At 35.5% G+C, this 17710-nt stretch overlaps 1 pseudogene; it reads left to right on the top strand.

Moving 5' to 3' along the window:
* Window positions 1-230: 230 nt before the first annotated feature.
* On the top strand, window positions 231-342 carry LOC112479974 (annotated as a pseudogene).
* Window positions 343-17710: the final 17368 nt, after the last annotated feature.

The raw sequence follows: 17710 nt of genomic DNA, 5'->3' as shown, positions 1-17710 counted from the left end.
ACATTGGCAAGCAAGGAAAACATCAAACACCAGTAGATTAAATAAAAAGTGGAAGAACTATAAAGACTCAACAAAATAGAACTTGTTCAGTAAGATAGTTATATGAAAACAGCTTTTTGCTTGTTTATTGAACATATGACTATGTCTTTTAAAGTGAAGAAGCAACAATCAAGGAAGATTTCGATCCCAAGAAACAATGAGGGGATTATATCATTCAACAAGTTTTTCTAGTGTTGTATGAAAGTACTCCCCTTGACAGGGTGAAAGAGATACTTAAGCTTCCAAAACATATACATGGTTAGGACATTGCCACTATTTCGTGGCATCTAACCATGTTTGTTTGTTTTTCACTATCTTCCTAAAGAGGGATTTGGGTGAGAGTTGTACAGCAATGTGAATGTATTTAATGCCATTAAAGCATACGCTCAAAAGGTTTAAAATGTTAAATTTGATGTTATATATATTTTACCACAGAAAAAAAATTTGAATAATATACAAAAAGCTCTTATAAATCAATAACAAAATGGAACAGTCTAGAAGAAAATTGGGCAAAGGGCACAAACAGAAAATCAAAACAGGAGTGGAAAAGCCAATAAATATATGGGAAAAAACGTACAAAACCATTAATAATCAAGAATGAAAGTAAAAATGGTTAAAGTATCATGTTTAATCATTCAAATCAGGAAAGATTTAAAAGATTGAGAATATTTCTTTTTAAATAAGCACTTTTCTCTACTTACTGACAAGATCAGGCTCTTTGTCTACATCTCCCTCCATTGGCTTGTACCTAGTGCATATCCCTCTCGGTGCTGACAGCCATCAAGAAAAAACGGGCTCATGGTGCCATCTGAGGACTACTTTCTGATGCTGTAACTGCTTCAGGCAATGACTTGTGTGGCCAATATTCAACTAATATTCAAACAGAATAATACTCTTTGCACAAACACTTGAAAAGCAAAAGAAGAGACAGAAAACAGACACCGCCTTCAGGAACTGCCACACAAGAAAGGCAAGCAAGAAGCAATAACGATGTGGGAAAAACAAAACCCCACATGGCATCCAGACCGTCAGCTGCCTTGGTCTTGCTGCCTCTCAGGTTGTCAGATAAAAATTAAAAACCTCCATCAGCTCTTAGTACAGAACTGACACCGTATAAATAGCGACAGGGCGAAAGTTCAATAAAAATCAATGTGTTATGAAAGTAAAAATTTTTAAAAACATTCTACATGAACTTTATCATTGCAGGGCTTCCAATGAATGAAAATTTGAGTTCAAGATATCAGGAAAATTTCTAGATAAAGGATAACCAGTTCCAAAGTGGCATATTGTGTTACAAAACATAGAGCTACATACATCTTTATTATCTTTGACAAATAATCCTGAAACACCTCTACTTCAGTAAATCCTCTAGGATATCTCACAAGCAAAGTGAGGGATTGATTTAATTACCTGAATAGTCATTGTCCATACAGAAGGAAGTAAGTGGCTGGCAAAATACCTGACTCAAAACAGGAGCTGAATAAATATTTGTTCAACTGAAATGAAACAAATAGTAGAAGCTAATCAAGACTACCTGCATTATTGATGAAATTTATTATGGTTCCAACTTTCTGCCTGACTTAACCTATGAAAATAACTGACCTTATCTATAGAAAAAGCTGTAAAGGTTCTGTTCTTTTCCACATGGGATCACAAGTACCAACCACCCACCCCGCACGGTGCTCAGAGGCTTGGTGAAGTTTCATCTCCCCAGAATCAGTATCTTTGACCCAATTTCTGGCAACAAAAATACAGAAATTTTAAAGCATGGGGTGAAAAAGTAAAAGATCCAAAGGTGATCAAAACAAAGATCCTAACAGGAGAAAAGACCTGATAATAGATAAGCCACCTCAAAGTGACCCACTCAAATAAACTGCGGCTCAGCCTCTTTCAATATCAAAATGATATTCAGGTGGCTGGAGGAAAACACATAAATTTTTATTTTAATCAAATGAAAGATATTTCAAAGTAGATACATTCTGCCTTCCAAACTATAAAATTTGTTCCCCAAAATAAAAATATTTTAACTTTCTAGAATAGGATCTATGTCACTTTTGTAGATTTTCTCAATCGGCTGCCTTCTGCTGCAACACCCCTCACCTCATCCCACTTCATTTCCATCATCTTCCGTAATGCCCCCAAACTTGTGCAGGAATCTCTGGTGAAAAATGAGCTGGCTTTAAGTCAAACAATACTTCCCAATCACAACTGGGGTTTTTTCAGTACATAGTTGGGGGAAGTCCTTATTTATTTGTTCCCATTAGAGCTTAAAAACCACCTAAAGCATTGTCTTCTCAGGGGCATTACAGTCTTCACATGGAATCTTAACAGTATCATTGTGTTTGTCAATGATTTCGAATGCTTTACTCTAAACCTTCTCTTGGTTTCTAAGTCTACAGTGTAAATAAGAAATAAATTCCACATGTAATAAATGGCACTTGAATATTTTAATCATTACAGTTTATAAAACATAAAACCTCAAAGTTTTGACTTTAAGAAGCACTTTAATTCATAAGTATAAAAGAAATACTAATGTCAAAAAATTAGGTTCATTGTAATCCTAGAATCAAAGCATTCTGTGTATTTCCCAAACTTGGCAAGACACATTTTTATTTTTAATTTTTGAACTACTAATGTTGGAGGAAAAACAAACACCATTAACTTCCTCTTCAGTCACTAGCTGTCTGTGCCATGTGTTTTTATCGCTTCCTGCCACAAGGAAATACATTTGAAACAAAGAATGATATTCAAAAGAGAGTTCTCTGGGTGACTCTAAAATCATTCTCAAGAAACAGTGTAAACATTTAAATAAGGATACAGAGTGATAAAACTACTCAGAAAACCTTCATATTTTTTTATACATGATATCCCATGATGCTCAAAACAGGTCTGCCAAGATTATTTGATGAATAAACTGAGTCGGTCAAATTAAATAACTCTTCTTCGTTCACAGAGCAGAGTTAGAATTTAAATCCATTCTGTTTCATACCCAAACTCATGGTGGAAACTATAGCGCACTTTTCCCTATGAGTCTTTTGATCAAATGTTTTTATTTTAGCCTATTTGTCTAAACCATCATGGGTTTTTAAGCATGAGTAATGGGGAGATTGATCAATGGAGGCTGTAGGTGATAAGAACATATGAGGACGGATTTATCACTCTATATCCTAAGTTGTGTTTAACAGTTATTTTTTGAGTCCTAAGTACTAAATAATACACCAAATACTGGAGATCCTAAACAAAGATGTGAGTTATAGCTCTTACCCTAAGGAGTTAGTAAGAAATTTAGAAGAAAAAAAAATTCCAATACATTTTGCCCTTTTATTACTTCATATGTTGCTTAAACTACTTTTTTGGACCATGTGGGAATTTTATAAAGTCTCAGTCTATTCAGGCTGCTATAACAAAATATCATATAGACTAGTAGTTTAAATGACAGACATTTATTTCTCACAGTTCTAGAAGCCGGTAAGTTCAAGACCAAGGTGTTGGCAGATTCAATGTCTGGTGAGGACCCTCTTCCTGGTCTGCAGATGGTGGCCTTCTTGCTGTATGCTCACATGGTCTTTCTTGGGTGCATGCTCATGGAGAGACAGATCTCTGTCTCTTCCTCTTCTTGTAAGGGCACTAATCCATCATGAAGTTCCTACCCTTATGACCTAAACTAAACTTAGTCATCTGTCAAAGGCCCCACCACCGAAAACCATCACATTTGGGGCTAGTGCTTCAAAATATAAATTTTAGAGTGACATATACATTGAGCCCATAACAGAAACCCAAAAGGTAGAACAAATAATCACAGTTAGCTTGATGCATATAATTTCAAAAATGTTATCACTTAATTGCATTCAACAGCTATTTATTGATAAGAAAAGTAAATTTTTGATAGTGAATGAAATCCATGATATAGACAATATTCTCCACACTTTAATAGGAGAAAACTAAGTCTCAGAGATGATCCTTTGTCCAAGATCAAAAAGTGAGAAAATGATGTATACTGGGTTTAAACATATATCTGCCTAGCTTCAAAGGCCAGCCTCTTTCCTCTGGAATAGGAGAGCTGTAACCTAGGGCGACAACAGCCTCCCTCACTGCCTCTTCTTGGGTGTGCATAGCATGGCTCTCCCTACCAAGAAAGACAGCAGCTCCAAGAGCCAGATGCAAACACAGAACACGTGCAATCCCTCTGTATCAGAGGTAACTAAAGCTTCAATGCTGGTACACTAGAGCAGGTCAAAGAACTAATTAAGACCACATTTCCTAGACTAGCCTGTCCTACCTAGAAGAGAGAACATTCCAACCAAAAAGCTAGTTGAGCCACTGATTTCATGGCCAAATATAATATGACTATAATTCTCTAAAAATATTTCATAAGCTGAGTAACAGGAGAATAAAGATGCATACATATTTTTGAAATATTTAGTCACTATTTTAAATACTATTTTAATGTTGAAGAAAATCAACCTGGGATGGTGACACAGATCTCATTTATCTTTCTTCAGCTCTAAGAAGGTCACTGTTAGTGTATACCAAAGCTGTAGCAAAATTTTAAGGGTATACCTCTGTTCTGACACTTTGCATAGTAGGAACTTAAGAAATACGCTGTGGATAAATGGATGGATACAGGAGAGAATGAATTAGTATTCACATTAATCGGTCATATTCAGAATATATAATTAAATATCTCATTTTACTTGGGTTTTTAAAAATGATTTCCTCACCTTCCTGTTAAATATCTATCCATATTTACGGCTAAGCCTAATTTGTATGATAGCTAATGGGTCTAGAACTTCGTTTTCAGAAACAAAAAAATCATATGCTACAATTTTACTTACAACTTTAAAATTTGGGGGTTAATAAAAATACAATATTTAAAAGGAATTTGGGGAAAATAGAAATTACTGAAAATAAGAAAATCTATATATATGTAGTGTGATAATAATAAGATTTTTTAAAACTAGATAATTTTGATTAGTGTTGCAAATTGGGAAAGATAAAAGAAAAAGAGAAGCAATGATCTTTACATCAATGATAATATAGAAAGTTTTATAGAACAATGCCTTTATTTCATCTTACTTCTTGGTCATCATTTTTCTTTTATTTCATAATCTTATTGTTAATGTCTTTTACCTTTCAATACTGGTAGTCTTTTCATAAGCCAATTATATCATTTTTAGGGACAACAACCCATATATGTATATGTGTTTAGACACATATATCTACACACATATATATGTATGCCTATAGTCATTTATGTATATATTCAATATATACAATTATATATCTATGTCTTGCTCTCTCTCTATATATATGTAAAATTTAGAAATGTAATAATTCATGTGTTAGCTAAACATTTATTTACAGGTTAAACTCCTTTAAGTATTTCGTGTGCACTCACATAAAAATATCTCATACAAATGTGAGAAAATCACCTCTTTCGAGAATTTACTTTAATTAATGTGTCTTTGTGTTTTTCAGCTCTTGGTTTGCACCTCAGTGATGTGTGTGAAAGGGTGACCAGGAGAATTCAGGTATGACTCAGTGTAATACTGTCAGGCAGTACTGGCTGATTTTCCTCAACACACAGTGGCAGCAAGAGTTCTACAGAGGTCACACCTGAGCACCTGTGCTCTGAGCCTATCAGAGGACCACCAGGTCTTGCCACGCCCCACAAGGCTTTGTGAATCCCTGATGATTCTGGCTCAGTTGATTCAAGTGGGATCTGGGAACTTGTGTATAATAAACCCCATGTGATTCTTACTAGAGAAGCCAGAAAAGCACTGATATTATGTATAGGAAGGAGGGAAAAGGCTAGAAATGTGGTTTGCCCTATACCCTGGGCACTGGGGATATCCCATGAGTATTGGCAATTTTTGTAGACCATGGCAAGCCACGGAAGATTTTTGAAAAAAGAAAATAATTAGATTTGTGCTTTAGTAGGAGTCAGTCACTAAGCAGCATTGTGCAATTAGGCTGAACTAGTTGGAAGCCTACTACAATAGGTGTAGCAAGAAATAATGAGTGTTAAAGGTTGGCAATAAAATGGAAGATAAAGTCAATCAAGATTCAAGTCAACCTGATATAAAGAGAGCAGAATAAGAATTTCAAAAATTCTTAAACACAGGGGCCTAAGAAGATATCTGTGATAGTCATAGAAAGAAAAAAGGTCAAAAGGATTTAGACTGGGCAAAGTATGAGTAAATGAATAATAACTGAGTGGTCAAAATAAAGACTATTTTCTGGGAGAAAAAAATAGGGTTTTAATCCCTTTTCTACCAACTCCTTGCTAGGAGACGCTGGGCACATCTCCTAAGCTATCTGAACTTTGGTATCCTCAATAAATAATGCTAGTAAAACCTATTTTTCAGAATTGCTGTGAAGATTAAATGTGATTAATGTAATACTCAATACATTGAAGGTGCTTAATAAACAATTTCATTTTTGCCTGTTTTTATTTCAACTGGCTTTTACTTTCAATGACTTAAAACCATTCCAGACACACAGTGGGCACTCAAAATACAGCTGTTGAATGAATGAATTACCATTGCTATTACAATTCTATTGAAGACTGAGAAAAGATCATGGGATTTGCCCATTAGACAGTAATTGGTACACTTAGAGAGATTGCTTAAATGCCTAGGGGTTTGGAACACTTGGATGAAGTAAAAATTCTACCTAGTGTTTTGGTGAGAATATTCTAAAGACAGTATTATTGTAAAGTAAAAGTTTTCAGGATTTTTAAATGTATTAAGGGCATAAATATAAGACCCTAAACCATAAAACTCCTTGAAGAAAACACAGGCAGTAAACTCTCTGACATTGCTATTAGTAATATTTTTTCTGATATATCTCCTTGGACAAGGGAAACAAAGAAAAAAATAAACAAATGAGACTATTTCAAACTGAAAGTTTTTGCACAGCAAAAGAAACTATCAGAAAAAAAAAAAAAAGAAAAAAAAGACAACCTACTAAATGGGATAAGATATTCGCCAATGATACATATGATAAAAGGTTAATGCCCAAAATTTATAGAGAACTCAACCAACTTAATATCAAAAAATTAACAATCTAATTTAAAAATGGGCAGAGGCCTCAATAGACATTTCTCCAAAGAAGACATAGAGATGGCCAATAGACATGAAAATATGCTCAATGCCACTAATCATCAGAGATATGTAACTTAAAACCACAATGAAATATCACCTCACACCTGTCAGAATGGAAATAACAAGTGTCGGCGAGGATGTGGAAAAAAGAACCCTTGTGGGGCTGTCAGTGGGATTGCAAATTGGTGCAGCCACTGTGGAAAACAGTACAGAGATTCTTCAAAAAAATTAAATACAGAACTATTTTATGACCTAGCAATTCCACTTCTGGGTATTTATTTATCTGAAGAAATCCAAAATACTAATTCAAAAAGATATATGCACCTCTATGTTCATTGCAGCTTTATTTACAATAGCTAATATATGGAAACAACCCAAGTGCCCATCATTAGACAATTGCATAAAGAAGAAGTGGTACATATACACAGTGCAATATTACTTGGCCATAAAAAAGAATGAAATCTTAACATTTGCGACAAAATGAAATATATATTAGTGAATTAAGTCAAACAGAGAAACACAAATGCCATATGATCTCATGTAGAATCTAAAGAACAAAATAAACAAGCAAAACAAAAACTGACTCATAGATACAGAGAACAAACTGATGGTTGCTAGATGTAAGGGGGGCTGGGGAACTGGGTAAAAAAGGTGAAGGGATTAAGAAGTACAAATTGGTAGTTATGAAATAGTCAAGGGAATGTAAAATACAGCATAGGGAATATGGTCAATAGTATTGTAATAACTATGTATAGTGCCATATGGGTAGTAGATAATTAGGGGGGGATCACTTCGTAAATTATATAAAAGTCACATCACTATGCTGTACACCTGAGACTAATATAAGATAATATTGAATATCAACTATAATTGAAAATAAATTTTAAAAATATGTTAAAAGAAAGTTTTCATGAGTTTTATGGGTTTGTTTTTTATTCTGCATGTTAAATAAGCATTTTCATTAACATTTATTAATGTTAATAAATATTTTTTATTAACCAGTTTTTAAAACACCATATACTTTATTTAGAATTTTGACAGTATCTCATTTGATCTTTAGCCTGTTGAGTTAAGGAATTTGGTTACTACATCAACATTTCTATTTCACAGATGAGACAACTGAGATTCAGAAAAGTTGAGTGACTTTTAGAGCATCAGTGTCAGAGCCAGGAATCTGAGGTCTTTTGAATACAAGTTTGCTAAGCTTCCCACTACCCACACTCCCCATGTTATTCCAGATGAGTTCTCTTCTGTTTCCTCCCACCCTAAGTTTTCCCTCCTAAAATTTGGAAGTGCAGGGTGGGGCAGAGTCTCACGGACTTCAGGAAGTTTGAGAGCACTGTTCCTCCCTCAAAACCTAGCAAGCACCAGAGAGCACCCATCTCCCGTGAGTGCAGTGCCAGTGGCAGATGTTCACCTGTTCTTTGTTAGCTTCAGCCAAAAACTCTGCTGTTCTCTTGGGAAATATCTGGGCTGTCTGTTGAAAAGCTTTCCTGTGAAGAAGGTACAAGCTTTAATTTCTGACCTTAACTAATAGGTTAAGCAGGAAAGTTTGTCTTCATGTGGGTTATTATTGTTACCTTGTACCACTGCCCATGGCGATGGACTGCTTGAATTCACATCCTGGCCCTATCCCTAACTAGATGCACTGCTTTGGGCATGTTATGTCTTTGAGACTAGTTTTTCATCTTTAAATGGGGGGTTTAGAAAATAGCACTTATTCCATAGGGTTTTCACTATGATTAAATGATAAACCACACAGAAAGCACTTGGCACACTTAGAACCTGAAATAGAATGAACACTCAATAAGTGTTCATTGCTGTTCAGCTATGTGTGATACAGTCTTAGAGAAAGTTACTCAGGCCTAAAATGAAGAAGATATTTTGCACAAAGTGACCAAACAACGCTTTGTAACAGTAACCATGTTTTCTTTCTGGAGGAAAATCACCCAAGATAATCACTGAATTTTCCATTGACTCCAAGTGTCATATTCACTCCACTGATTTTAAATTATTCATTTGTAAATTAATATCCATTTACGGATCATAAACTGTAAAAATGGGTGTGGGGGACTAGACCCATAGTCGACATTCAATAATCTTAAACATAAGAAAATAAGTGAGTTCAAAAACATCCAGGGAAAAAAGGGCTTTTTTTAAACAGATAAATATGTACTCTCACATATCCTGCAGCAATTAATATCTAAATTGGATTAATGTGTCTCCTTTCAAAATAGAAGCACTGAGTTTAGTTTTTATAACCAATTAGACAACATTTCCTTTTTTAGAAAGTATATGTCATCACCTAAATGTAAGAATTTTATATTTACATTCTCTTGCTCTTTGTACTTCCCTGGTGATTCTTTTAATAGCAGTTTTCAACACTGGTTGCATATTATAATCACTATGGAGGTTTAATGAATACTCATGCCGAGGCCTCATGGAAGTCCAATTAAGTCAGCATCACTGAGGCTGGGGGTCGTAGTTCGGATTGGTTTTTGTTTTTGTTTTTTTAAGTTCTACAGATGATTTTAATGCATAGCCCAAATGGAGAATCATTGACTTACCTCATATCTTTTAAACAACAAAATGATAGACTCTTTTGTCTTGCTGATTGCTGTCTGTAAACAGAGTTGTTTTACTCCAAAACTGCTTACTCTGAAAGTAAATCTTGCCTTTAATATAAGTTAGCTTGATTTCCCTTGATTCTAATCAAACTTGTGAGAGTCTCATTCCATTAATTTTCCTAATAAAGTAAGGTGGGATAAGTTATATAAGAAGCCCACATTATACATAGCGCTCAATTAATATACTAGAAAAATAGGACATGCAGGATTATAGCTCTGAGGTATTTTTAAAAAGAGTTTAGGTATGATATTAATTTTGTAATACTTGAAATTATAAATCAATGAGAAAAATGTGATTCCAAGTAAACCAACCAGCAGAAGAAACACAGCATTGTAACATTAAAATATGTGACACAGCCATATATCTTATTCTGAAATCCTTTTTATTCAATACCTGCAGTTCTTCTGACGACTGTGCTGAATTCAGACTGGAACAACGGGGGGGTTAAAAGAATGAGAACAAGAACAGAAAATTTGATCTGGTTATGCACAGGTAACAAAAAAGAATATAAGATATTTCAAAGGTAACAATTTTGTTTTCCTGAGTTATTTAATAGTGCCTTTTTATGCATATTCTGTGAGAAAGGTAGAATAAAATGAAGTTTTAGATATTCTGAGAAGAGCTGGAGGAAAAAGACATTCAACAGCTAAGACGACTCACCATTTATGTGTTATTTGTCCTTTAAATAACTTAGTTTACGAAGTTTTAAACTGACAAAAATATTGAACTACTCTGCTAATCCTCTTACCCTAGCAAAACCTCTCTATAGACTAGCCCTATCTACCAGGGAAAGCATGGGGTAAGGTGGGAAAATGGAATCCAACAAAAGCCTCAAGGATCTGAAACTTGAATTAGATTCACAAACACAGGTAACAGACGTTAAGAAGTGTTTAGATTTGTCTCTTTCGAGCCACCGAAGTTAAATAGAATCTTAAGCATAGGTATAAAAATTCAGGATCAAAAGATTGGTTCATTTGTTTTTAAAAATATTCAAGAACTTTTCTTAAAAAAATGAATCATGTGTTAAGTGACTGGCAGCCTTAAAGAGAGACAAGATACCCTCCTTGAAAGTTTCAGTGAGGCGTGGTCCTTAACCCTCTACTCTTTTTGCTTTCTTCCATCTTTTAATTGGGAAGGCGATACTTGCTAATTTGAAGCTACCCGTATTTTCAACTGTGACCTCTTCAGATGATTCTTAAACTCCTACCTTTGGGTCCAACTTCTCTTCATCAGCTTTACTCTTAAGCTAGCCTCTTCATAATGAGCAGAACGATGGGTAATAATACAAACTTGAGAATTAGATATCTGGATCTGAGTCCCAGGCGTTCTATTCAGTTCACTGAGACCTTGAGAGAGCAAGATATTTAACCTCTCAGAGTTTCAATTTCTACATCTGTAAAATAGGAATAAGAATAGAATCTACTTCAAGAGTTGTGAAAAGAATTCCACGAGATAAAGAAAACACAGCAGTAAAGCCCCTGGCTTTTGGAAAGAACTCAGCAAATCTTAGCATCTTCTCTGTCAATATCCCTCACTTTCACTAATTCTAGCATCCTTCTTGAACTTCAGAATTACCTTTGTTACTTCCTACTGTGTTTTCCTGTCTTCTAGTCAGTCACCATATCCTGGTTATTCTTCTTTTGAAACGTTTTACATAAAATTTTCTCCTCCATTTTTATTTTTCTCAACAAAACCTGCTCCTAATATTTACAGGACGTACACCAAGAGGACAAACAGAAGCATAGTTTGTCATGTTTCTGAATCTGTTAAAAGTATAACTCAGCCTAGCAGCTGTTTAAACTATGTTCTACCCTCCTATCTTGAAAAACTATACCTCGAAAATGCCCTAGAAGATCAGGTTTGAATTTAGATTTCCCAGACTCCTCTGGGTTCCAGGCCAGAAAGTCTGAGCGAAAGGAGAATTCTTGTACACATTTTGGCCCCTGGGCCCTGCCTCCAGCCATGCCACACCTCCCTTCCCCACTTCCACACCTTTGGATTCTCTTCCCAATGCCCTTTGAAACCTGACCCATCCATCAAGGACACTCAATACTTCCTTCTCCAAATTTCCCTTGAGCCAGGTATGTTCTCATCCTCTGAGTACTCAAATTATTTTGTTCCTATATATCTTAATGAATTTGATGGTATTTTGTCTTGCATTTTTATCAGTACCTGTGTATTTGTTTTGCTAGTAATAGGTAACTTCTACTGCATCCGAGAGTCTCTGTGCTCAATGCTAGCAACATGGAAGAAAAGGTGATGAGCTTAAAAAAAAAAAGAAGAAGAATTCACCCAGAACCAAGTACAATGTGGGATGAGGAAGCAGACATGGATATCTTTTAAAGCTCTGCTGTTGTTGATGTGCAGCCATGGTTGATAATAATTATATAAAATGATAAATTCCTTGGGGACCAGGTCTATGCTTTATTTTATAGTCAACATATTCTTCTGAATTTAATTTAAGTTGATACATGTTACCCCACTGAAAAACATCTTCTGGTCTACGGGCTGCATGTTACCCCTATAGTTACTGAAGTAATTTATGAGCACTGAGGAATCATAATGGCTTATGTTCTAGAGGCATACAAAAAATTAATCTTATAGTCTGGATCAAGTTGTCTGTCTTATCTTTATCTTTGAATTTATCTTTACGGTACATTGACAACAATAATGACCTTATTAAAAGCATAGTCAATGTGCTATTTTCAATACCTAGCACAGTATCTGGCATATAGTGAGCATTAAATAAAAGTTTTGTGAATGGGTAAATGAATGAGTAAATGCATGAAAAGAAATTACAAGCCAGCAGGACATCAGAAATTATTTCAGGTGTTTGGTAGACTGAATAATGACCTCCAGCCCCCAAAGATGTCCACATCCTTATCCCTGAAGCCTGCAAATATTACCTCGCAAGTCAAAAAAAAAAAAGGACTTTGCTGATGTGATTAAAAATCTTGAGATGGAGAGAGTATCCTGGATTATCCAGGTGGGCCCTAAATGCAGTCACGTGTATTCTGCTGGCAGCCACCAAAAGCTGGAAGAGGCAAGGAATAGGTTTTCCCTTAGAGCTTCTGGAGGGAGCACCGCCCTGCTAACAGCTTGCTTTCGGCCCAGTGGAAATGATTTTGGACCTCTGACTTTCAGGACTGTGAGAATAAATTTCTGTTATTTTAAGCGATCATATTTGTGGTGATTTGTTACAGCAGCCACAGGAAGCTTATATAAGATGGAAAACTGATATCTAGAGAGGTAAAATAACTTTTCCAAAGCCCCAAGTTAGTCAGGGCAGAGCTGGGTTTCTAATAGAGATTTCCTGACTCTGGTGTACTTACTCTTTCCATATAACTCTGCTGCCTGCTACAGAATATGAGCTCTACAATTCTTTGATCTAAAGCTGGGTGCCACACATAACCTCTTCTATGGCCATGAGATAGAAACTGTAAAACTGATCAATCCCTCGTATTCACCAATGTTATCTAATGTGACCTAAAAAAAAATCATTTCATAAAAATGACAAAACAATGTTGTTAGTATAAGGTCCAGAAAGATACACAGGGACAATATTTTCATTAACAATATGAAATCGACGTACAGCAGCAAATGTCCCAAGGGCAAGGGGTCGTAGGGGTGCTCACGAGAAATGCTGGCATGGCAAACACTGTAAAAACACATGAAAGAGAGAAAGCAAGGCAAAAAAGTCACTCACTATTCAGGGTAGGGTTAAAGTGGAGAGCTGGCATACAATAAGAGGAATAGAATGATTCCATTTGCTCAAAAGTAAGCAAATTTGAGAGTGATGAAACTGTTCATTCTGATATAACCTGGATATGATGGTCTTTCTCATCATGGAAAAAGCTATAATGACCTCAGAGCTTCCAGTGACATTCACAAAAGAAGAGTTACAGGTTGCAGATGAGAAAAAAATATAAACTTATGTGTAGTAATTCTAAATGAATACTAGATTCTTTACTATTTTTTTTTTTTTTAAAATTAGACCTTTTATATCCCGATAAAACAAATTCATGACCTGTTTTCCAAATAAGAAAAGTGGGACAAAGGAAGATTTAGTGAATAACAGAGAGATGACAGGTAATACTTGTTTCCAAAGCTTATGTTTAAATCCTTGAGCTTTTACTGATAATTCTAAATATGCATTCATATAACTTCTCATCAATAAACAAGGTAAAAAAGTAGTCAAAGCAAAAGATATGGGTTTATTTAGACCTCATTTTCTCATAAGGGTGGGGGATAGAGAATAATAAAGAATGTAAGGGATGCAGAAGTATAGAGATTAAACCTCTCCACCTCATATATTGGTTAAAAAAACATATAACCACAACAGACGTAAACATTTCCTTAATGATCCTACAGTTATATCAAACAAAATAAACAATCCAGCCTTAACATGTCCCTAATCCCCAAGGACCTTGGGTTGACCTTGTAGTTTAAGAATTAGTCACTCATTTAGATTGGGGCAAATCCCTACGGATTCGGGGAGTTTGTGATCAACTAATGGGTTATGGCGTTATTGTCAGTGGATGTTACCCCATAGGAGGCTGGGCCATTGCATCATGCAGAGTAAAGACATACTTGTTATGCAGGTGACAAACAAAAGCCTACCCAAAGAGGTTCCCCAGAGAGCTCTGTGTGAAAGACATGTGGGGCCTGCCTGTTCCACATCTGTTCTTTCCATGATCTTTGGGAAAATGAACTTCCTGGCCAAATAGAAAAAGAACCCCAGTTGACTAGATACACAAAGTAAGAGATCACTTGTCTATCAAAATCATCCTGCAACACTCTCAAATAATAAATCCAAAAGCACATCTTTAATGGAAACACACAGAAAATTTAAGATCCTAATTGAATCTTTCTGAAGACTCCAACTATTATGTTAAAGTGCTTATAAGCTCATCGTTTTAAATAAGAGGAATTGAAAACATATACAGATTGAAAAGTCATAAATTTTAAACCAGATTTTTATGCATATTTTATTGCAGGTCCATAGAAACATAGTATATAAAAAAGTTATTGTTAATAATAGAAGATGCAAAAAGGCATTACTTTTTAAAAGTTTAAAGGATGTTGGACTAACAAATTCTAAACTAAAAATAATTTCCTGCTTAACTGCGATTCAAAATCCTTTTACTCTTTCCTCTATTCTTAACTACAGTGTGTATTTTTTATGGGGAGGGAGGTGCTTATACGTGTTGGAACAGGGAGAGGTCCAAGTTACTAAAAGAAAAAAGGCTGGTAGGGATGCTTCTCCACCACTCTGCTAGCTAAAGCAGTTCCAAATTTAGAGACTTCTCCACATTTAGGAAACTCAGTACTGCACCACAAGTCTTGCAAACAATAACCACCCTATTGCAATGTTAATTGTTCAAGGACTAGGCAAGCTACCCTAAAAATACAAAGAAAAAAAAATCCCACACTTCAGTGGGTAGCACTAAGTAGAGGTAAAAGAACATCTCAAAACTGTCATTCAGAAAAAGTGAAAAGAAAAGGAAGTCAACAAATGAGCAAATGAGAAAAAGCAAAGGGGAAGGGACATAATTTACCACAGAGATCAAGCAGTTTGGTTTTGCTCAAATATTGTCACCCGCCTCCCCACCCTCCAATGACGGTACCGCTAACATCATCAGCCTCTTCAGTGTCCTTTTTCCCCCCTCACTTATTTGGCTCCTTTTATGTGCTAGGCAGTGTATTGCTTAACTAAGCAAGCAATCGTGAGTAAAATAGCCAATTGCTTCACACACACACACACACAGACACACACACACACACACACACACATCTTCGAGAAATGTCCCTTGCTCTCAAAAAGCTCAGTCTATTACTAAGATAATCCCCAGCACTAAGATAAATTCCATAATCAACAGAGGTAAGCGATTCAAAGCCCAGCATCACCCAGGAAGGCTTCTCAGAGGAATAAAATTGAAGTCAGGTTTTGAGGATAAATAAAAATTTTCTCAAGAACAGGAGGGGGCGGTGGTAGGATGTCGAAATGGGGCGGGATGGGGGTGGGGTAGGAAGAGGACACTCCCAGCAGTGAGAAACATGCATTCAAGTCCGCAGGAAAGCAGGACCCAGAGAAGGCACACAGCTAAATGTAGTGACCACACAGGGTTCGAGGTTCATTGAGGACAAAAAGGAAGATAAACCTGAAAAGGGTGTGGGGTCCTTGTGTACCTCAGGTAGAGGTGATGAAAAGCCACTGACACTTCTTAAACAGGGCAGTGACTTGATCACATTTAGGCCGAAGAAAGAATAATCTCATAATAGAAAACATTGCTACCAGGACTAGAGTGTATGTACTAAGGGTATTCACTTCATCTAATTTTTCCTTCCTCTATATCCTTTCCTCCTCATGTATTTTATTTTTTAAATCTTAATATATAGATCCCAAATCCTTTTTCGAGTTAGGCAGGATAAAAGTAAAAGAGAGAAAGAAAACTGAGAAAGGTAAGAGAGCAGATGTGTGGGAGGATTATCTGTTCTCCCAACAGAAGGGAAAATGAACTCTAGTTTGATATATTTTATTGAAATTCGGAAATTCAAGAGTACACACTGCCTAACACAAGTTATGGTATGTATTATTTTTCCTCTTTCTATAATTGGTTTGCTGACCTTTTCTGCTAACTTTCACTGGTATACTTTTACTTTTAAAATCTGCTGTCCAATTTATTGTTTCAGTTTAAACATAAAGCCAAAATAAGATACATTCAATTCTCCTTCATTAAAGAAATGAAGCACCAAATTATAGGCATAAAAATACAGATACATTTAAAAACAACACAAAATCACCCAAAAAGAATTTTCATAGCTATGTGCTTTTACTTTCTTAAAGTAGTTTTTAAAATATCTCTAATTATATTTCTTCTAATACAACATATTTTGAGAAGAGAGAGGGTTTTGGGAAGAACCATTTCACAATCACTGAGTTAATAATTTACTTCAACACAACACTCTCTGAATGACAGTAACAGTTCTCAAATGCCCACTTTAACAAACTCATTGGTCAGATATCTGGGATCCCAGTGACAAACCAAACAAGTAAGTACAATGACTCATCATGCTTGTTTTTTTTTTTTTCAATCAGATAAGAGATTTTTAAAAGAGGAGCTTGGGATGAAATTCTGGCTTTGCCCCTCTGCACAGTAGTCTTCAATCTCTGGAAAACACTTGAAATCTCAAGATCAGAAAGACACAGGTCAACAAGGGTAGCCTTTCCAGTAAAAGCAGACCCTAAAGGTGTCGCCAGCTTTTATTAAGCATGCATACATTCCCAGGGTCTAAACCTTGTAACTAGTTTTTCTTATTAATAATTTGTTCATATGTCATTTCAGCATTTCTTTCTAAAGAGCGATTTCCTCTAAGAGTGAATGATAAAAGACTCATGCCCATATATGTGCTGCTATGATTATCTACCCTCTCTCAGGACTCGCACAATTCCAAAGAGGGTGAAATTATTAGGGCAAATTCCAAAGGAAACTCCCCAGCCCAGCTAGCTACCAGTGGAACTATAATATCGATATGAAGAGAAAGTCTTCTTATAAGTTAAGAGTCTGGGGAGAAAAGGTTAATTATGCAGTGCTATCCAAGGAGCAACCATCTATCATGAAAGGAAAGAGGCTTACATAATCAAATGCCAGAAAGTCATCATAAAAAAAAAAGACAAAATAATTTTACAGACTACCTCATTTATTCTAAATTGGTACAGATTTTAAAGAAAAACTCACCAATAATTTAGTCATGAGTCTTTCATTTTGGATGTTAAAGTAACCTCAAAGTAACACAAGTCAACATATGGATATGCAATGATAAAACTTATCGATCATAATTTGCAAGGACATGCATGGCAAAATTAAAACCATGATAATGCCTCGCCTAATAAAAAACTCAGAATTTTGCAAATCTATATAGCAAAGACAGAACCA

Source organism: Pteropus alecto, unplaced genomic scaffold (assembly GCF_000325575.1).
Source record: "Pteropus alecto unplaced genomic scaffold, ASM32557v1 scaffold21, whole genome shotgun sequence".
In the NCBI taxonomy this organism is placed as follows: Eukaryota; Metazoa; Chordata; class Mammalia; order Chiroptera; family Pteropodidae; genus Pteropus; species Pteropus alecto.
Note: the sequence above shows the minus strand (reverse complement) of the source record. Positions and strands in the feature narration are given on the sequence as shown.